The sequence below is a fragment of the Tachypleus tridentatus genome, chromosome 7 (assembly GCF_004210375.1).
Source record: "Tachypleus tridentatus isolate NWPU-2018 chromosome 7, ASM421037v1, whole genome shotgun sequence".
NCBI lineage: Eukaryota > Metazoa > Arthropoda > Merostomata > Xiphosura > Limulidae > Tachypleus > Tachypleus tridentatus.
In genome coordinates this window covers 167,925,799-167,948,628 of record NC_134831.1, presented here as the reverse complement: position 1 = coordinate 167,948,628, position 22,830 = coordinate 167,925,799, and the positions used below count along the sequence as shown (strand labels likewise).

General features: G+C 32.2%; 1 long non-coding RNA gene across 9 annotated transcripts in view; it reads left to right on the top strand.

Moving 5' to 3' along the window:
* LOC143257163 (uncharacterized) overlaps window positions 1-15,726 on the top strand; it is a 280,947-nt gene extending 265,221 nt beyond the window's left edge. For 5 of the 9 annotated variants that reach the window (XR_013031719.1, XR_013031718.1, XR_013031717.1 and 2 more), the window contains 4 exons: window positions 9,108-9,238; window positions 12,803-12,872; window positions 13,240-13,382; window positions 15,403-15,726. This is a non-coding gene — a long non-coding RNA (uncharacterized LOC143257163). The other 4 variants (XR_013031722.1, XR_013031720.1, XR_013031721.1 and 1 more) reach the window with 4 other exon arrangements.
* The last annotated feature ends 7,104 nt before the right edge of the window (window positions 15,727-22,830 follow it).

The window sequence follows — 22,830 nt, the reverse complement described above, 5'->3', positions numbered from 1 at the left end:
GTAAACGTTTGTCACAGAATATTGAATAAAAAGTAGATAATTTATAATAAAAATAGGAAGCTAAAACTTCTAAATTTCTCTATATTTCTAATGGAAAAATAATGTAGTTTTGTTGATTATTTTATATTTTACAGCAACTGAAATGATACTTTAAATTATTTCAACATGATTTCATGTATGAATCAGGAATACAGGGTAAAACAACTGTGTTTGTACAACCTTGTGTTTTTTTATAACATCTGTCCTTATAGCTCTTAAAGTAAACATTTAAATTTAAATTCCATTTGTTACTACAATTGATATAAAACTGAAAGTATGTAATATTAACAATAAAATAACAGATAACATTGTCATATGTATTTGTTGCAAATTAACGACTGTATAAAATAAAATTACATTAGTATGATAGCTGTTAGATGATTCATCTGGTGTTATGGTTATGTTAGTAATAACATACAGTCCACAACTGTGATAACATATATATTTTGTGTGCTAGCTTACTAAGAGCGATACGTCTTCTAATAATGTCATTTTGTTTACTGTTTGAAGCTGTGAGGACTTTTCCAGATAACATAGTGTGTAGAAGAGGTTTTGTTTATTGTGATGTTCCTCCTACCTAGTGTTGTTCTCACGTCGTTACAATGGATATAGAATTTTGGGCGACATATTTAAAAAGTAAGAACAAACGATCAAAACTTCGGATACTTCAGTATGAACATGGAATTTTATGATCGATAAAAAATAAATAACGCAAATGATTCCTGTGTTTGTTTGTTGTTGAAAGCTAAAAAAGGTCTATTTTAATTGTGTCCACACAAGGGATTGAATCCCGAATTTTAGCATTATAAGTTATCGATGTTAACAGTTATAAACCAGGTAGTTAGCTATAAAAATATTTAGAAAATGATCACATTAGTGTACAGTGAGAGTTCGTCAAGAAATTTTTAACAGTTCCTGAAAAGTGAAATTTTAATAGTAAATATAAAAAGTCTCTAACAGATGAAGTCACCTTCGATAATTATTAATTATTACTGTGTATTAAGTATGAACATCATCGACTATGAAATAAATTTTCTGGACCATAATATGTAAAGAAAATTTAATTACGTGTTTCCTTAATATTTTATAACTAAACCTACATCTAAATTGTAAAACCGAACGATAATGACTGAAGATAAATAGTTAATAATCGTTTATATACGTATAAAAATATTACTTAACATGTGACATTTGCACTTTTAATTCATTATAATAAGATCGAAATAAAAATGTCATTCAAAAATTGACGCAGTATTTCATGATACTGAAATATTATCATTATGGATCACTATATTATCAAAACTATTTAAGTTTGATATTATATTACAGTGAAACGTAAGAATGGTGAACCGATTTGCCTTACAAATAAAGGTATTTAACCTTATTTCTTTATGACTGAGTAAAATAAAAGAAACCAACCTATAACCATACTTATTACATACAGTCAATGTTATCTACGTTTGTGACATTATAACTAAGATGTATGAGTCACGTGGTTATGTTCTAAAGAGTTTCTTCTTTCATAACAATAAAGTTGAACGACAGAATGTTTTATTTCTTTGACATGTTAGAACAGTATAAATATCTAAAGATTTTGTTATAGGAACAAGACCACATTGGTCTACTTGCTGTGTTCACTGTGGGCAATAAAATGTCAAATTTAAGCGTTTTGAGTACTTAAACTTACTTCTGTCCCATTGAGAAATTTTTGAAGACATTGTGTTAGCTCTTTCAAAATCTACCTTAATCAATTTACAAAAATAGTAAAGGCAAAACGTCTCTGTTCAAACTTACTTTAATATTTATCTACAATAGTAAAATATTAAGAAAACTTAATGACTAGGAGATGAATAAAGTTTGGATAAAGACAAAGTACTTTTAGCATATCCTTTAGTATTTATGGGACAAAAAATAAAGCTAACTTCCACCGTCCTTTATTTTTTTAATTACAGAGTACAAAGAAGACAGCCATTAATTAAGTAGCAACATATCACCCACCAAATGATTAACTGTCACTACTGTATGGCACTGGTAACTCAAAGTACAAATAACATGTTGTGTTATAACATGAATTGAAACCCGTCTCGATTTATTTGACATTTTTCACAAATTAATGTTTGGCCCGGCATGGCCAGGTGGGTTAAGGCAATCGACTCGCAATCTGAGGTCGCGGTTTCGAATCCCTGTCACACCAAACATGCTCCCCCTTTCAGCTGTGGGGGCGTTATAACGTGACGGTCAATCCCACTCTTCGTTGGTAAAAGAGTAGGCCAAGAGTTGGCGGTGAGTGGTGATGACTAGCTGCCTTCCCTCTAGTCTTACACTGCTAAATTAGGAACGGCTAGGACAGATAGCCCTCGAGTAGCTTTGTGCGAAATTCAAAAACAAACAAACAAATAGACATTATTCGTTCTGTATAATAAGTCTACCTCACTCCTGTTACACCTTTAACTTTAGAAATAACGTAACAAACATATTAAATATTTAGTGTAAAGATAAGGTACGTAACATAGATTAGTTTATTGTTGTGTTAGGCTGATCATTTTTTTTCTTTTTATTCTCTGTTATAGAGACTAAAAACTAGAAATTTATGATTATTTTTGTAGATTAAAAAGAAATTTGAGCTTCGAAAGTGTAAAGTTTCTTTCCTAAAAAACACAGAGCGAGAGAGAGATTTCTCTCGACGAAGTCTAGTATGTAATAAACTCAATATCGAAGGATTTGCTAATTTAAAATTACATTACAAATTAAAAATGATGATATAACACATTGTTTCACACTTATTGATAATTAGTTTCTCAGTTCGGTTATGTATCAAATTACACTCGGTGTCTTACACGTACTTTCGAAGATAATAAATAAAAAATTATACAAATAGTCAAACCTTAATGTATCACATCAACTCAAGAATGTTTGAACAGAGCTTAAGGAGTAGTTTGTGTTAATATTTTTCGAAGCTCTTAAATAACTAAATAATCATTTAAGACGTGCAGAGTATAACATTTGCATCAAGTTGACCAATGTTTGATAATTAAGTTTATTTATGAAGTACATTTTGATTTTGTAATTCGTTGGATATCTGAATGAAATTGAAGTAGCTAATAATTAATATTTACACAAAATATCTGTTGACTTAAATTTATTCTATTCAATATGATTCCATCTGGCTTGTAGGAAGTAAAATCTTCAAATCTGACTTAGTAGAACGGCTGTTTATTACAACTTTTCCAGATACGCATTTTCAAAGAACGACTGTTTTCTGAGAAAATAAAATAGCAGTTCATTTTCTGTATAATCAAAAGCTTTTTCTATTTAATTAGTACGCATAACATGAAAAATGATTCATAACAAGATAAATGGGCATTTCCAAATTTTCAATGATGTTTTAACAAAGTTCATTGTTTAGGGACTTCCATAACTCCCAGGGGTTCTACATTCCAGTCATGTGTTTTGTTTGAAAACTTCAGAAATACTTTATACTTTCAACTACAGAACAAAAAGTATAAATATGTAAAATTTTCCTCAAATACCTTCAGAGAAAAAAAAACAGATCCACTAACCTATTTACAATATTACCCATCTCATTAACTGAAGTATAGGCTTTAGTCTGACATATGAACATAACAAAAATTTCAGATAATGGAAGTTCAAACTATCTAGTTTATAACTATTACTTCCACAATTACTCTGAGCTACTTATACCACCAACTGCCAAAAGTAATTGCTGAGCATTTCAGATAATGGCTGCTCAACAATAACATATGGTAAATCTACATTTGTTGTTCTTTAAGTCACACTTTAAAATGTGAATGAGTGTGTGATTAATTCCTAAGAGTTTAGTGTAGAATATCCCACTTGTGTAAAAGAATGACATCAACATTATTCATCTATCATCATTTCAAAAGTGAATTGTGAGTTTTGCTCACACGTGCAGTTTTTCAAATGCAGCACAACACGTGGCCACTGTAAAAAGGAGACGGACAAATGTGTGGACATACACTATGGTTGATTGGTTGGTTGATTTAGTATTTTATGGTACAAAGCAACTGGGCTATCTGCACCAAACATCAGGTAAAAAGTTAATATTAAAGTGAATTTAGTAAAATTCATAAAAGGAAATTAAAATAAAACAAAGTTAAAAAAAACATATAACATAAAACCAACATTTACATCTAGTCTACAGCACTAAGAGAAAAACTACAGTGATACAAGTTGTAAAGGACTTTCTGCAGCATAATTGTAATTATCATAATTTGCCAGGAAGACTAGCAGGTAAGTACAAACACCACCGTCAGTCACCTGAAGTTGGCCTTTCTAGTTCTGATTTAAAGCATTTTAATGTTACAGCCATTTTCTAATTTCAAATTGAAATAGGTGGACTGTGATTCTTAAATAACACTGTCTAACGTCACATACAAACATTGGGACGAAACATGTTTAAAATGATGCCATCATTGAGAGTCATAACGATGGCAACACAATAAAATATAGCTTATTGTGTCCAGAGTGTTACACATACTACACACTGGTGCATCAGATCCAGATAAAAGAAAACAATGAGTTAACAAACTGTGACTAATGCGTAGTCTAGTTAGAACAACTTCCTCTTTCCAATCCTTACAGAAGCAAAACAACCAAAGTCCAATATAAGGTTTTATTTGGAAAAGCTTGTTTTCATGTTTCTCACTCCATGTTGACTGCCAGCTGGCACGGAGCCGAGCCTTAAATGCAGGACCGTAATATACGTTCGGAACAGGCACAGCAGTGATAGTGCCGAGCAGATAGATTTCGCTGCAATGTCGGAGAGGTCGTTCATGCGAATACGAACGTGGCCCGGTATCCAGAAAACCTGGATAGAATTAGATGTTAAAGAGAAATAGGCCAGTTTATGTAAATGTCGGTTATATGATGACATGCAGGTAAAAATAGCAATTAATGTCTGTTTCTAAATGTCAAATGGTGAAAACTTTGGCAATAAAACAAGTAATGATTGTCACACATTTTTAGACGTTTTTACGCCGTTAACAGGATCACTATCAACACATATAATCACATTAAAAGCAGTCGATCGGTTGTTTTAAAATGCCATATTTGTGTTCGATAGCGTAATAAAACATTTTTAACAGTCTAAAATACTTAAATAGGAATATGTTATTTGCTCATAAAGATAATGTTCAGCAGTGCCATCTTTTAGTAAAAATTGTATAAAGCTAACTCGTCCTTGGTAGATACACAGTACATTGCATTAAAAATCCATTCATAATCCAAATAATTTCTTAATTTTAATACCACATTCATTTGTAATATTTTCTACGATCTTTATAGAATAGCTAGTAAATCAATTTCTAAGAGCTGAACGTGGCTAGATGGGTAACATGCTTGGGCTTGGAATCCTGTGTTTCATTCATGTCATGGTATTAACGGAAAATTAACCTTAGCAAATTCATGGTTTGGGTTCTCTAGAAGAGTGAATGTCAAATCCCACCTTTTCGTCAGAGTATTTCAAAAAGGCGGAAGATGATGATAACGAACCTGCTTTGTTCACTCTCCTGTTTTGTTAATTACGTAAGTGTTTTCGAAAATGTGTGCCACGAGAACTCACATGGGAGCCGAAAGATATTTCAAATTTTCGATGGAATCACAGCAATATCGACATCTTTCGGACACTGCGCGAACTACTAGCTCGAAGTAATTCACAGTTTCAAAATCAGACAACACCACATTCCTTTGAATAACGTTCTCGAGTGTTTGAGATATGTTTTTGTTTATTTGCACTTTCGGATACGCCAGGCACTTCACGAACTTTCCCGTTTCTTATATTTTGTATATAAATACCTGTCGACTCTCCTGATCCACCAATAATCTAAATAACTGAAGAGTGTTGTGATGAGGTGACTGCGAGCTCTAGCAAAGTTCATGAAATTATTTTGTTGATTTTTAATCGTTGTGCATGAAAATGGAAGATTTTTGAACATTAATAAGAAGTGTTGTAGTGAAAAAAAAGGATGGTGATCCACATACCAGTGGTAAAATTGAGAAGAAACAGAATAATGAGTATAGTTATCTAGACTTTGGTTTTACTTCGCTAGATGTCAATCATGAAGAATTTCCGTGATGTTTATTATGTCTAAAAGCTTTAGCTCCAGAATGCGTGCTTCCAGGTAAACTAAAACGCCACTTAGAGACCAATAATTCTCATATGACTAGTAAATAGTGTGATTATTTTACCAGTAAGTGAAAGAATTGAAAGAATAAAAAGGTACATTTTTGAAACAAGCAATACTTTGTTAGCATCCAAAAAGGAGACATATACTGTAGAGTTGCAAAATGTAAAAAAAAACCCTCACATCAACTCAGAAGAAGTGATTTTACCAGCTGCAGTAGATATGGTGGACATTATGGTTGGTGAGTCTGCGGGAAGACAGCTTTCAACGGTGCATTTACCTAATAATACCATAAGTCACAGAATCCAACACAGCGTAAAAACCTCAATGATCAGATAATTGAAAAAAAATGAAAGGCAAGAAATTCAGGTTACAACTAGATGAGGCGATGGATAGTAACAAGAATGTTCATTTAATTTGACACACACTAAACTTAGTCCTGACAAGTGTATTGAAAGTGGTAAACGTTATAAAAAGGGAAGGTTTTTAAACAATTTGTGTGAGGATATGTAATCTGAGCACACATCTCTGTTGTACTATTGTCGCTCGCCATGGCTATTCCTTGGGAATGTATTTTCTCATATATTCAAATTACAACAGTAATTCTTCTGTTTTTACATTTATATATATATTTATATATGTATTTAATAAATTATATTGTATATTTCTGTTCATGCTTATTAAACTGAATCCGTTATTTATAATAACCACATAACTAAACCATTTATTTTTAACTGGGAGGTAAATTAGGCTTTATATAAGTTTATAGTTTGATTCCCGTAACGAACAGTAAATAAACTGATAATTTCACAAAACTGTTAAGAAATATTTTTACGAGTAACAGCGCCACCTGAAATTTCTCAATCATGATAATAAAGCCTTTTGTCACTATAGCTAACCAAGCTTTCGTAACCCTTCGTAATGACAAGAAACCCATTTGAAATAAAAATGTATTCTCAAGACAGCTGGTATGGGTATTAGCACTTTAATTAAAATAAAGTACAGAACAACGTTTCGACTTGAGGTTGACACTCACCACTAAAGTGGGACAGGTATGTTGATGATACAGTTGCTGGATTCACATCTACAGAACACATAGTAAGTGTTTTCATCCAAGTTAGCTCTGTACACCCCAATTCTTAGTTAACCAATACTAAGCATAGAAACAAAAGAACTAACCAAATAACATTTCTCAACCTCAAGATCACAAGAATCGATTCACAGTTTAAAAGAGAAACCCTCAGAATAATCACCCATACTGTGTTTTACATTCCTTGAAACTCAGCAACTGAAACACAACAAAAACTCAACATATTAAGAAACCAAATAAACGATTAAATAAACAAAATAAAACAACACTTTATCAACATCTACAAATTTCTTTCATAAGCCGTTGAAAAAATTATACTCACACACAAAGATCAATAACACTATCAAGAACAAACAAACGATGATAAATCCAAACAAACTACAAAACCTCACACAGCTGTTTACCACATGTTTCCGACATCAGCGAAAACATAATCAACATTTGGATAAAAAAAAACAACTTATAACAAAACACAAGATTCCAGTAAACACCAAACTTATTCAATAATTAGGTACAAAACTAAATTCCATTCTATCTAAAAACTACACTGACAGTCGGATCACCAACATTATTTACAAAATACGATGCAACAACTGCCACGAGTTCTTTTTTGGAGAAACATATAGAAAAATGGAAACCAGATTCAAAGATCACAAAAAGACCTTCAGACGTTCTCAACACTGCAAATCAAATAAACATAGAATAACCATAGTAAAATTTCAGATAATAAGTAGGGAAACAAATATAAACAAACGCAAAATCAAAGAAGCCCTACTTATACAGCAACTAAATCCAAAATTAAACCAATATAAAGATGTCGCTAACATATAACTGCATCGACCCGTACAATCCCGTACCCGTTTATACTCTCGACCCTGACACACGTTCCCGGTAAAGGTCAGTTTCAAACTCTCTCTTTATTACCCTGAGGATGACCTAAGAAGGTCAAAATGTTGTTCTGTACTTTATTTTAATTAAAGTTTTAATACCCATACCAACCGTCTTAAGAATACATTTTTCGTATCCTTGACATTTTGATATATCAAACCTCGTAAATTAATTGGTAAAGTGTTTGGTAAAAATAGGGTTCTTCTGGTTCCAGTATCTTCAGTGAACTTTCTCATAAAATAAGCCGTTGATATCGGTATGTATGTGTAAGCTTGTGTATTAGCTTCAAGCCCTTGTTTATTAGGTTCGGAATCGTTGAAATTTTTTTTGAACCAATATTTCGGCAATCGCTGGTACAGCGGTAAGTCTACGGGTTTACAACGCTAAAATCAGGGGTTCGATTTCCCTCGGTGGGCTAAGCAGATAGCCCGATGTGGCTTTGCTATATGAAAACACACACACCAATATTTGGGTGCAAAACATGTTACCTTTTTCGCCCCTTGGGCAACTGGTGAACATATCAACACATGTAAATATGTCTTACAAGGACTGACAACCTCTACTTAGATTATTAAGAAGTAATAGAAACATGATAAATGGAACAATATTCAATTAACGGTTTGATGTCAGATATTTAATAGTGAATGAGTATGTAATGTATATCATAAAATATCACTTTTATACAAAATGTATAACAGTGTTTAAACTAGGTACTGATATAATCTTAACAATTTTCTAAACGTGACGTTTATTGGCTAAGCCTTTCAGCTAAATAAATTGTGACCAATAGATATCTTTTCAAAATAGTAAAAACAATATGTTTTCTAATAATGTCAGGTTCTTTACTGCATATAGCTGTTAGGACTAGCCGAAATGACATTATACGTTCAAATCATTTTGTTAACTGTGATGTTCTTCCTACCTAGAGTTTACTGTTGGATAACCTGTCGCAGCCTATGACGGCGGTTTATATATCAGACGTTCGAACGTTTCGTCAGACACTCACTATCCTTTTCTCCAATAAAAGCGGCCAATTCTCTATTTGATATATATGTGGGTAAGTGTTGACTTTCAGTTTATATAACCCTGATATGATTCTCTTCATTGTCCACAGAATTCTTGTACTGAATTTGTTAATATTCAATTACCATAAAAACTATAAAACTGAATAGACTGTACACAAGTAACATAAACGTGATAAATAGAAGAACATATAATTATATATTGAATAAGTTCAACTCATCTGAAATTTAAAAAAATTGTAAAATTATTAGGATTCATTTAACATTTGTTGTAAAGTCAATTTGTTATCTGCTTTATATATAAAAAGACATTTATTTAAACTTCATGTGACGACTAATATTATGCAGAAATTATTGTTACGTTTCGGTTCAAACAGGAAATGAGGTTGGTGATGTCCAACTTGATTCAAATTTTGAGAAGTTGTGAAGTGTCCAACCGGCGATCACATCCGTTTAATAATTGTGGTTATTTTAATATTAGATAAAAATATTGTTTTACTTTCAGTTTACTTGTATTATTCTTTGAAACAGCTTCTAAGTTGCTAAGATGGAAATATTTATTGAGTATTAAGTTGTTTGCATCTGACTACCTAATACACGGAACTGTTAGGTTTATCTTTCTTCCTAGGGTCGCCGTGAAAAAAATTGCTCAGATTCTAAAGGCGCTGTGAACCGAGAAAGATAGGGATACTAAAAAAAAAACGCATTATTCTTTACGTAGTCAACCATAAAAATAAAATATCAAAGTGAACACCCCCTCCATTTAGTGGCATAGCAGTATGTTTACGCACTTACATCGCCAAAAACCTGATTTCGATACCTTTGGGGAACAAAATACTGATGTCCCATTTATTGGCTTTGTGCTTAACTTCAAACAGGCAAAACCATAGAGTCTATAAACCAGGTATTTTACATAGTGTATCTGTACATATGGTTTCAACACCTGTATGTTAACTATTGTCTCTTGTACTTGGCAGTCTGCCAGTATTACCTTCATCGTTTGTACTTTATATATTACGACTATCTTTATATATATATATATATATTTCAGTTTTTTTTTAATAATTCGCAAACGTGAGACTTTTTAAATTCTGCACTTTAAACAAGCAAATATGTTTAGATTTCTAGTTAGTTCATGAAATAACATATGATATCTCAGGAAGTACTTCGCCCTACATCTTTATAACAGTTCGTGACAGGTGACAATTTTCAATACAGTTGCGAGACTGGGAAATATCTCTCGTGGTTTCAATAATTTTTGCCCTTTTCCCAAACTGTAGTTTCGTCTTTCTGTACAACAGAACAGAAAGTTATAAAAATTGTCGTTCTTTCAACACAAGATACTGTGGTATGTTATGGTGTAATTCTTATTTTTTCACTTGTTTAACATGTAGTGATATGTACCTTGTCTTTAATATATATGTACTTCAAATACGTCTTGGGTTCAATCTTCTTCAATACCTGAAGTGTGGTACCAAACATTCTACTTGTAGTCTATCGTACCGCTCTATAATAATAATTATGTATTATTAATAACACATACGTCTTATTAGTTTGATGGATAATGGTTAAATTGTTTTCAATATTCTGCGATACAGTTATGAGCTGATGAATTCTCTAAAAGCCTGTTCTGTTTCTAAATTTATATTTATATTTATGTATATATTTAATAAATTATATTTTACATTTTCAGTTCATGTTTATTAAATTGGCTCGGCTATTTTATAATAACAACAAAATTTAACCTTTTATTTCTATTTATTTCTAACTTGGAGATAAATTAGGCTTTTCATAAGTTTAAATTTGATGCCCGTAACGAACACGAAATAAACTGATAATTTCAAAAATGTGTTAAAAAAATTTTTCAAAACTAACAGCGCCACCAAAAATTTCTGAATCATAATGATAAAGCTTTTCGTCAGTTTAGGTAGCGAAATTTTCGTAACCCTTCGTAGCGACGAAAAACGCGCTTGAAATAAAAATGGATGCTCAAGACAGTTATGGGTATTAGCACTTCAATCAAAATAAAAAACAGAAGAACGTTTCGGCTTCATGCTGAACCCACCATTATACTGGTACATATATGTTGATCATATAATTGTTATATTCTCATCTACAGAACACACACTTTTTTCAACCACGTTAATTGTATACATTTCAACATTAAGTTTACCTGTTAAGATTAACGACGAAATCAACAAAATAAAACAACACTTTATAAACATCAACAAATTTTCTCCATAAACCGTTGAAAAAAGTATACACACACATCTAGATCAATAACATAATCAACAACTAACGCAAATAGTCGTGAAACAGCTGTGACCGAAATTTTAAAATCAAACAAGAAACAAACAGTACGTGTACCTACTTTAGGGTAGAAGAATCATCTAAGTTGCCTGTATACTTTTAGTGAAACGAAAGAAATATGTTTACAGATACCTGTGTCTTCTAATGTTAAAATAACTAAGTAGTCGCTATAATACTGCATACCAAAGTTCGTTTGTCATAACATTAGAACAGCTACGTGTATCCAAGGAGATTTATTGATATATAAATAGTTATGTACATCTATTATATAAACTCTATGTGAGTTAAGTCATATAGTTTTCATTATGTACATAGTGCTATACATTCAACAGTAATCACACAACTTCATTTCCAGTTACAGTTTTAAAGTTATTCTACCACTACACCAGCAACGTTTGCAGAAATGTTTCACATGTCAACAACAAATAATCACTCACAGTTTCCTATTTGCTGTGCATGTGTCTCTCTGCATACCTGTATGATACTGTAATTTGATTATTAACGTAAACTGTTACTAGAATCATTCTGATTGGTTGTGATGTTTTTACAACTGAGCATCTAATTAAAAATGCAACTATAATACTTGGGAACCTGCACCGTGGTCTAATTCTATGTTTACACTCGTGTGAAACGTAATAAAAGTATCTAGCAATTCAACAATCCTTGGTAATATAATTTTATATCTTGTTTGAGAGTATTTCTTAATAATATCAATTATATGAATACATTACACCAACTACAGATCTGAATTAACATTGGAATAATTCTTATTATCATGTTGTCAGAAATTAATATTTTTGTTTCGTTTTGCAAATCAGTAATTAACCACATGCATGGTAACTTAACGTTTTTCTAACTGTTGCAAATGCGTACTTTATGTGTGTTTTGGTTGAACCGTCGTGCCATGTTCTTGATTGTTAGATGTACACTTTCTGTAAGATTGAAGCTTCTACTTTCAAATTTTATTAAGTTAGAAGAACATGCACAGTCAAATAGATGTTGAAAATGAAATGAATTTATTGTTAAGTTGTTTATATCAAATGAGAGAATTTCTTTAACACAGAGGAAAGATACATCAATTCTTGTACGACTCTTGTACTGGTTTCAGTATCCCTGTGATACATAGTTACTGTGTTTCACCAGAATATTTATATTTCCGAGACTCTCCATCAAAGTTCCTCTGTCCTGTACCTTGATCCTGTAGTTAGTAACAGATGAAATTCATTGTGTTAAATTAGGCTTTGCTATAAAGTTAATTTCACTACATACATGAATATTGATTTTAACAGATCAGAGAAATGAAGACTACAATAATTATTATACTTTTGATGTTTACAACACTGTTGGTAGCAACTCCAGGTGAGATTTTAAATTATTTAAGACTGAATTCACACACACATTTTAAGTGTTATTATAGAAATATCAATTTTAGTTATGTTTTTCTGTGTCGTTTTGTAACCTGTTTCAGTGTTCACTTCTGGTTTGTTGTTTGTGAAGGTTTGTAATAGAATATTTAATGAAAACTAAATAATTTATAAAAAAAAACAAGTTAAAAGTTTTAAACTTGTCTATATTTCTAATAGAAAAATAATGTACTTTTGTTGATGATATTATAGTTTACAGCAACTAAAATGAGGCTTGAAATAATTTCAACATGATTTCATATATGAAACAGCAATACAGGGTTAAACAACCATGTTTGTACAAGCTTGCTTTTTTTTACTAGCTGAAGTTGTGAGGACTTGCCCAGATAACATAGTGTGTGGAAGAGGTCTCTTTTGTTGTGGTGATCCTCCTACCAACTGTTGTTCTCATGTCGTTAAAAGGCAATATGAAGGTGGATTGAATTTTGGGAGCCCCAAACAAAGTGTAAGAGGAAACGGTTAAAACATACGATACTGCTGTATTAACATGGAATTTTATGATTGATAAAAAAGAAATAACACAAATTATTCCTGTGTTTATTTGTTGTTGAAAGCTGACAAAGATCTATTTTAGTTGTGTCCACTCGAAGGATCGAATCTCGAATTTTAGCATTATAAGTTATCGATGTTAACAGTTTCCCAACTTAAGGTAAATTAATTTAAAACCTCTTATAAACCATTTATTGACTATTTATTTAGAAAATATTTTCAAATTATCACTTTACTTTACATTGAGAGTTCATCAAGAAATTTAAAACAGTACATGAAACCTGAAATTTTAATAGTAAATATAAGAAATCTCTAACAGATGAAGTTACCTTCGATAATTATTAATTATCACTCTGAAGTATGAACATCATCGACAATCAAATAAATTTTCTGGACCTTAATATGAAAAGAAGAATTTAATTACGTGTTTCGTTAATATTTTATAGCTAAACCAGCATCTAAATAGTAAAACCGAACGATAATAACTGAAGATAAATAGTTAATAATTGTTTATATATGAAAAAAATATTACTTAACATGTTACATTTGTACTTTTATTTCATTGTAAGTAGATCAAAATAAAAAGGCATTCAAAAAATGACGCAGGATTTCATAATACTGAGATAGTATCATTATGAATCACTATATTATCAAAACTATTTAAGTTTGATATTATATTACGGTGAAACGTAAGAGTTGTGAACTGATTTGCCTTACAAATAAAGGTATTTAACCATATTTCTTTATGATTAAATAAAATAAAAAAACCAAGCTATAACCATACTTATTACATACAATCAAGGTTATCTACGTTTGTGACATTATAAGATATATGAGACACGTGGTTATGTTATAAAGAGTTTCTTCTTTCATAACAATAAAGTTAAACGACAGAATGTTTTATTTCTCTGACAAGTTAAAACAGTGTAAATATCTGAAGATTTTGTTATAAGAACAAAACCACATTGGTCTACTTGCTGTCTTCATTGGGCAATAAAACTTCAAATTTAAGCGTTTTGAGTACGTAAACTTACTGCTGTCCTATTGAGAAATTTTAGAAGACATTGTGTTAGCTCTTACAAAATCTAGCTTCATCAATTTACAAAAATGGTAAAGGTAAAACGTTTGTGTTCTAACATACTTCAACATTTAACGATAATAATAAAATTTAACGGAAACTTAATGACTTGGATATCAAAAGATATGATAAAGACAAAATAATTTTAGTACAACGTTTTTTATTTATGGAACAAATACTGAAGCTATCTACTACACTCGTTAGTTGTTACTTACTGACTACAAGAAAGACGGCCATTGATTAAGTAGCACCATACCGCCCTCCAAGTGATTTACTGTAACTGTTGTGTGGCACTGATAGTTCAAAGTACAAATAATATGTTGTGCTATAAAATGAATTTAACACCGGCTCAATTTATCTGACATTATTTGTTCTGTATCACAAGTTTAACTCTCTCCTGTTACACATTTATATTCACAAATAACAACCAAATGTATTAAATATTAAGTAGGAACATTAGGAACGTTACATACATTAGTTTATTGTCGTGATAGGCTGACCATTTTTCTTTCATTTGATAATTAGTTTCTGAGTTCAGTTGTGTATTAGGTTACATTAGTTGTCTATTCAACGATAATAAATCAATAATTATACAAATAATCAAAATTTAAGGTATCACGTCAACTTAGGGATGTTTGAACAGAGCCTTACGAGCTGTTTGTATCAATATTTTTTCCAATCTGTTTAATAACTAAGTAAACATTTCAATCGTGCAGAGTACAACATTTGCATCAAGTAAACCAATGTATGAATAATTAAGTTTATTTATAAAGTACATTTTCATTTTGTAATTCGTTAAATATCTGATTAAAATTGAAGTAGCTAATAATTAATATTTACACAAAATATCTGTTGACCTAAATTTATTTTATCCAATACGATTCTATCTGGCCTGTAGGAAGTAAAATCTTCAAATCTGACTTAGCAGAACGGCTGTTTATTACAACTTTTCCAGATACGCATTTTCAAAGAACAACTGTTTTCTGAGAAAATAAAAGAGCAGTTCATCTTCTGTATAATAAAAAAGCTTTTTCTATTTAATTAGTACGTATAGTATCAAAAGTGAATTCATAACAAGATGTTGTCATTGAAAAGTTTTAGCTTTGTGATGGTTTTAATGATATTAAAGGTACTCAAATGGTTGTTTTCAAGAAGTATATTTCGTCAATTGAAAGAACTGTATTATTGCCATCTGGTGAGCAAAATAAATTGAATTTTATTACTCGGTTGAGTCTGTAAACTCTCCTAATAAATAGTATTATCTATTTTTGTACTGTGTAAAATAGCTTAATAAATCAAGTATTAAATGCAAAACTGCTTCTTAGAGTAAGTTAACGATTTCTCTTCAATAAGTATAATGAATGTTTATTATAAAGTTATTTAGTATCTACGGTGACATCTTGTTCAATCAATCACGTTGTTCGTGGTAATTATCATAATGTCCTTGGTTTTCACATGGTAATGGGTAGTTGCCCATAAAACTGTAAATTTCAAAAAAGTTTGGTTTTTCTGTTCCCAGGGAAAGATCTTGCCCACTGTAACGGAAGCATTTCTAAAAAAAAAAAAACATTCGGCAAGGTCAACCAAAATATTCTATGACGCTTGAAAGTAATGTATGAAGTTAAAAACCTAGATATGACAAATATCCTACACACAGAGATCCATTGAAACATCTTTATAACTATAAACAAAATTACTTACATGGAGTTAACTCTACAAACGCGACACAAGAACCATGTTTACAATCTTATCCTGAAGGTCATAGCTGAATGGTTAACCAGTCTAAAGTTTCACCAGCAGCATCTAGCACGTGATATATAGGAATACGTCGTCACTAATGTTGAAGTTAAAGTCTACCTGCATTAGGGTAACAAAATTAATTACACAGTATGTCAAAAACGATTTTTAATGTTGATGCAGGTCACAGCTGAAGAACAGATGGTCATATTGCGTACGTCGATGCTGGTACCAATATTCTGTTGGTAAACACCATTCGTCTATGCACTGATTGTCATATAGGGTGTGGCTGCATCAAGATAATAGAAAAAGATAACTATTCATCTGTCTGTTATATCGTGACATAAAGGTAGAAATAGCAATTAATGTCTTTTTCTAAGTGTCAAATGGTGAAAACTTTGGCTGTCAAAATAAACACTAGTGGTCACAGATTTGTTAGACGTTATCTCTTTTTTTACTGCAAATGATGAAAACCTAGATGGTTTTTATTAGTTGCCTTCTCTCCAGTCTAACATTTCAAAATTAGTGATGGCTAGCTTAGCACGTAGTTAAAAAATAATAATTTTTGAACTAGTTGATAATTATTACAGTTTGTAAAAATATTCAAACAAAAACAGTAATTATAAATTTAGCGTTTTAGGTATTTTTAAGCTACTTCAATAACCGAGTGAAGCTTCTCTGATTGTGCTGCTCTTTACCTATTAAAACCAGTTTTCTATGTAACCATTATAAATTTTAACGTTTTAAGTTTCTAAAATGATAGATCTAGATGTTAATAGCGTATTAAATTTTTACCAAAAATTTCAAAAGCAATTTGAAGCAAAATAATATACACGGAATAGTGTGTCATTAACTGCAAACATAAATAACAAGAGACAAGTGATATATAATTTAAATTGTCGCATTCTGTACATGAAGGAACATAACTAACAAATAATTAAGTCACAATTTTATCAGTTCATAAAACCAAACCATTAGTGGGAATAAAAAAAAACATATTATGACAGTTTTATTTTTGGTAAATGTTAAAATTTAATGTTCGTTATCATTCAGATATTAAATATTATAATGTTTTTCTGATATTCAAGATTTACAGTAAATCAGATGATGAACAGGAATATTCACAGGATATATTATCAGTAATTTAATAGATTGAGCCACAACAGGAATCAAACCCTGTATATTAGTATTAAAAACTCTCTAGATTTACTGTTTCTGAGCGGAAAAAAACCCTAGAAAAAATTTGGCTTTCCAAGAAAATTATGAATACGTTTATATTAACTAGGTGTTCTCACCATGGAACATTATATTTCTAAAGAGTTTGTGTTTGATAGCGTAGTAAAACATTTTAAACAGTTAAAAATAATTAAATATGAATCTCTTATTTGCTCACAAAGATAAGGTAAAGCAGTGCCACCTTTTAGTAAAAATTGTATAAAGCTGCCTCGTCTGTGGTAAAAACAGAGTACATAGAATTAAAAATTCATTCCTTTGTAAATAATATCATCATTTTAATAGAACATTCCATTGTAGAATTTTCTGTCACATTTATAAAATAGTTATTAAATCAATTTTTAAGTGATGAACGTGGCGAGCTGGTGAACATGCCTAGACTATGACTTCTATGTTTCATTCTTATCGTCTTATTAACACAAAACTAACCTCATTAGAATCTCGGATTGGGTGCTCAGAAAAGAGCAACAGTCAACTCCCACATTTTTGTCATCTAAGAGTATTTCAAAAGGCGGAGGATGATGTTAGCGAAACGGCTATGTTCACTAACCAGTTTTGTTCTCTACGTCAGTGGTTCCCAAACTGTACTCCATGGCAAACTCACCGGGATCACTTTTTTTCTCTACGTCAGTGGTTTCCAAACTGTGCTCCGTGGGAAACTCATAGGGACCAGTTTTGTTCTCTATGTCAGTGGTTCTGAAACTGTGCTCCATGGCAAACTCACAGGGACCAGTTTTGTTCTCTACGTCGGTGCTTCCCAAACTCACCGGGATCACTTTTTTTCTGTACGTCAGTGGTTTCCAAACTGTGCTCCGTGGGAAACTCATAGGGACCAGTTTTGTTCTCTATGTCAGTGGTTCTGAAACTATGCTCCATGGCAAACTCATAGGGACCAGTTTTGTTCTCTACATCGGTGCTTCCCAAACTGTGCTCCATGGCAAACTCACAGGGAGCAGTTTTGTTCTCTACGTTAGTGGTTCCCAAACAGTACTCAGTGGCAAACTCACAGGGACGCCGAAGGATATTTGAATTTTCGATGGAATAACAGCAACATCGACATCTTTTTGACACGACGCGAACTACTTGTTCGAGGTTATTCGCAGTTTTAACATTCGACAGCATTACATTCCTTTCAATGACGTTCTCGAATGTTTGAGATATGTTTTTGTTTATTTGTACTTTCGGAAACGCCAGGAACTTCTCGAACATTCTCGTTTCTTATATTCTTATATTTTGCCAGCTCAGTAGATATGGTGAACAATATGGTGGGTAAATCAGTCGTAGAATCCATCACAAGGATGAAGACCTCAACTTTCAGCTAATTGAAAAAAATATAAAAGGTAAAGTATTTGGGTTACAACTAGATAAGGCGATGGATAGTAACAAGGTTGCTCATATTATTTGCTACACACTGAACAGAAGACGATGTGTTTTTAATAAAACTTTGTGAGGATATGGAATCTGAAGATGTTGGAAAAGACTGTTTACCCCTTGTTGCAGCGGTTTGTTACATTCAATGAAGTTGCTTTGACCCACTAACTAATATCTGTTTTTGAGGAGCACCTATTACAGCTCAGTGACGGTTTTGAAATTATTTTCCAGAAGATATGGAGATGTTTGCAAGGATACTAGGCCCATTCAAGGCTAAGATACCATCTGAATTTACCTTTGCAGAAGATGAAAATTTTGTTGAACTGTCTTGTGACAAGACTTTAAAAACAAATTTTGTTAACATGGAACTAACAGAGTGATGGATATCAGTGAAAGATGAAAATCTGCTGCTAAGTGCTTAAGCTCAGTGAATCCAAATTCCATCTGCAACGACATATCTTTTTGAAGCTGGGTTATCGAAGATTGCTGTGATAAAAAGTAATTACTGCGCGAAAATCAATATTTAACAGGAAATGAGGGTGGTGGAGTCCAATTGGATTCCTAGGTTTGAGAAGCTGTAAAGTGCCCGTCAGGCGCACTTATGCTATTAGTAATCGTGGTTATTTAAAAATGAACTAAAATATTGCTTTCACCTTCAATTTACATGTATTATTTTTTCAAATAGCTACTAAGTTGATAGCATAGAAATACTTATTAAATATTAAGTTGTTCAGACATAATGACTTATTAAACGGAACTGTTAGGTTTTCCTTTGTGACAAGGGGCGCCATGTAGAAATTGTTGAGACACTAAAGGCACTGTGAACAAATAAAGTTTTGAATACTCAAAAAAATATCCACCAGAACATAGCAGTATGTTTGCAGATTGTGTTTCGATACCTTTGGGGGCAAAGTACAGATGGCCCATTCTGCGGGTTTTTGTTTAATTGCAAACAAACAAAACCATAGTGAATAATCTCTACACATGGTTTCAGTAGCTGACTGTTAACTATGGTGTATTATACTTCTTGGCAGTCTGCAAGTATTACCTTCATCGTTTGTAGTACCTTCTGTACTTTATATGTTACGACTACCTTTATACTTATATTTCAGTTTTACATATTTTTTTCTATTAATAATTCGCAAGCAGGAGACTCTCGAAATTCTGCCCAAAAAACAAGCAAAGTTGATTAGATACCACGTTAGTTCATGAAATAACATATGATATCTCAGGAACTACTTCGCTCTACATCTTTATAACAGTCCGTAACAGGATGACAACTTTCAATACAGTTCAGGGACTGAGATAAATCTGTCATGGTTTCAACAGATTTGCCCTTTTACCAAACTGTAGTTTTGTGCTTCTGTAAAACATAGCAGAAAGTTTTAAAAATTATCGTTCTTTCAACACTGAGGTATGTAGAGGTATAACTCTTACTTTCTTCACGTGTAAAACATATTGTAATATACATGTACATCTTGTCTTTCACGTATATGTGCTTCAAATAAATCTTGGCTTCAGTCTTCTATAATACCTGAAATTGGTACCGAACATACTTCTTCTAGTCTAGCTTTCCGGTCTTTAATAATAAAAACACTGCTGGCCAAAATCTTAAGAACAATGAACATGAAGAAAAAAATATGCATTTTACGTTGTTAGATTCAACAACGTATTTGAGTAGAGCTTCGAAAGATGAAAATAAGAAAAGGGAAAATGAAAATAAAAAAACTTTTTTAGCAGTTAATAGAGAAAAGTAAACACTATGAAATTTGCCTAAATACTCGCTCGTGAAAGTTTAAGGCCGTACCAAAAATAAGTCCGAAACACTGTAGGAAATGCCCAACATTCTCAGTAGTGAATTGCACGGCCGTCATTGCGAATAATTGCAAACAATTGCTTTGGCATGGTCGATTAAGCGTTTGCAGATCTGCTTGGAATGTTATTCCAAGTGGTGAAGATGGCTTCAAGATGATCATGCACTGTTTGGAATTGACGTCTATTTCTATAGACTTCTCTTGCCATCCACCCCCAAACATTTTCAATGAGGTTCAGTTCGGGCGAACACGCTGGATGGTCCAAAATAATCACGTTATTCGCCATGAAAAAGTCCTTTGTCGTGTGGGCATTGTGGATTCCAGCGTTGTCCTGCTGAAAGATTCAGTCATTTCCACACAAGCGAGGATCTTCAGTCAATAAGGATGCTCTCTTTTACATGCCAATGTAGCCGGCAGCTGTTTGACGCCTCTGTATAACCTGAAACTCCACTGTTCCATGGAAGGAAAAAGCACCCTCAGATCATGATTAAACCACTTCTACTGTGTCATGTAGAAAATGTCTCCAATGGGATATCCTTATCGTGACAGTAACGTTGGAAGCCATCTGGACCATCCAGGTTAATTTTTTCTCTCATTAGAGAACAAACCTTCTTTCACTTTTCTTCGTCCCATGTTTGGTGCTTCTCAGAAAAGTTTAGCCGAGCTGTTTTGTGGTGTGGAAGAAGACGTGGCCTTTGAAGACGTTTACGGTTTTTAAAGTCTTTCTCTCGTAGATGGCGTCTTATTGTTCTTGAACTGCATTCTGCGTCCATAAGGGCCTTAAACTGGCTCGACGATCGGCTGGTGTCTTGCTGGACGACCCGTGGAATCTTCCTGCTTAACGCCGGAAAAATGTTCTTGGACTGACCACTTGAAATTCTCGATCCGTATCCCTCAGGGTCTTTTAAGAAATTTGCAAAAGCAGTTTTACTACCCAAATCTCACCAGCGATGGCACGTTGAGAGAGACCATGTTTTGCACCTCGACAATTCTGCCACGTTAAAACTCTGTCACCTTTATAGGCTTTGCCATGTTTTAACCCAATGTAACACAGGAGATGTCAGTGGAAGATATTGACAACGCTAATGCTTGAACACAAATGACTAAATTTTGTTACGTGTTTACCGATGAACGCTTCGTTTCAGTGTGGTCTTAAGCTTTTGACCAGCTAGTATTTAGGGTAATTTCATAGTGTTCACATTTTCCTTATTAAATGCTAAAAAAGGTTTTTATTTTTATTTTCCCTCTTCATATTTTAATCTTTCGAAGCTCTACTCAATAAGTGGTTGAGTCTAACAACGCAAAATGCATATTTTTTATTTATTCTCATTGGCCTTATGATTTTGGCCAGCAGTGTATGTGTGAAGATTAAGACATACGTTTATGAGTTTGATGGATAATGGTTAAATAATTTTCAATATTTCACGTATCATGCGATAAAATTATAAGCTTATGAACACTTTATAAGAACGTTTTGTTTTTATATTTATATATATATATGTATTTAATAAATTATATTGCACATTTTTAGTTCATGTTTATCAAACTAAATCTGTTAATTATATAATAACCACATAATTTAAACTTTTATTTGGATTTATTTCTAGCTTGGAGATAAATTAGGCTTTTTATAAACTTACAGTTTGATTCCTGTAACGAACACGAAATAAACAGGAAATTTCACAAAACAGTTTCCCAATCATGATGATAAAACATTTTGTTGCTATAGCTAGCCACATTTTCTTAACCCTTAGTAATGACGAGAAACCAACTTGATGTAAAAATGTATTCTCAGGACAATTGGTACAGAAATTAGCACTTTAATGAAAATAAAATACAGAACAACGTTTCGACTTGAGGCTGACACCCACCACTATACTGGTACAGATATGTTGATGATACAATTGCTAGATTACATCTACAGAACACACACTTTGTTTTTATCAAACATGTTAAGTGTATACATCCCAATATTAAGTACACCTGTTAATAGGAAAAACACTAACCAAATAACATTTCTCTACCACAATATCACAAGAACCGATACAGAATTCAAAAGAGAAATCCTCACAAAAATCACCCACACTGGACTATACATTACATGGGACCCACCGAATGAAACAAAACAAAAACTCAACATATTAAGAAACCAAACAAATAAAGTAACAAAA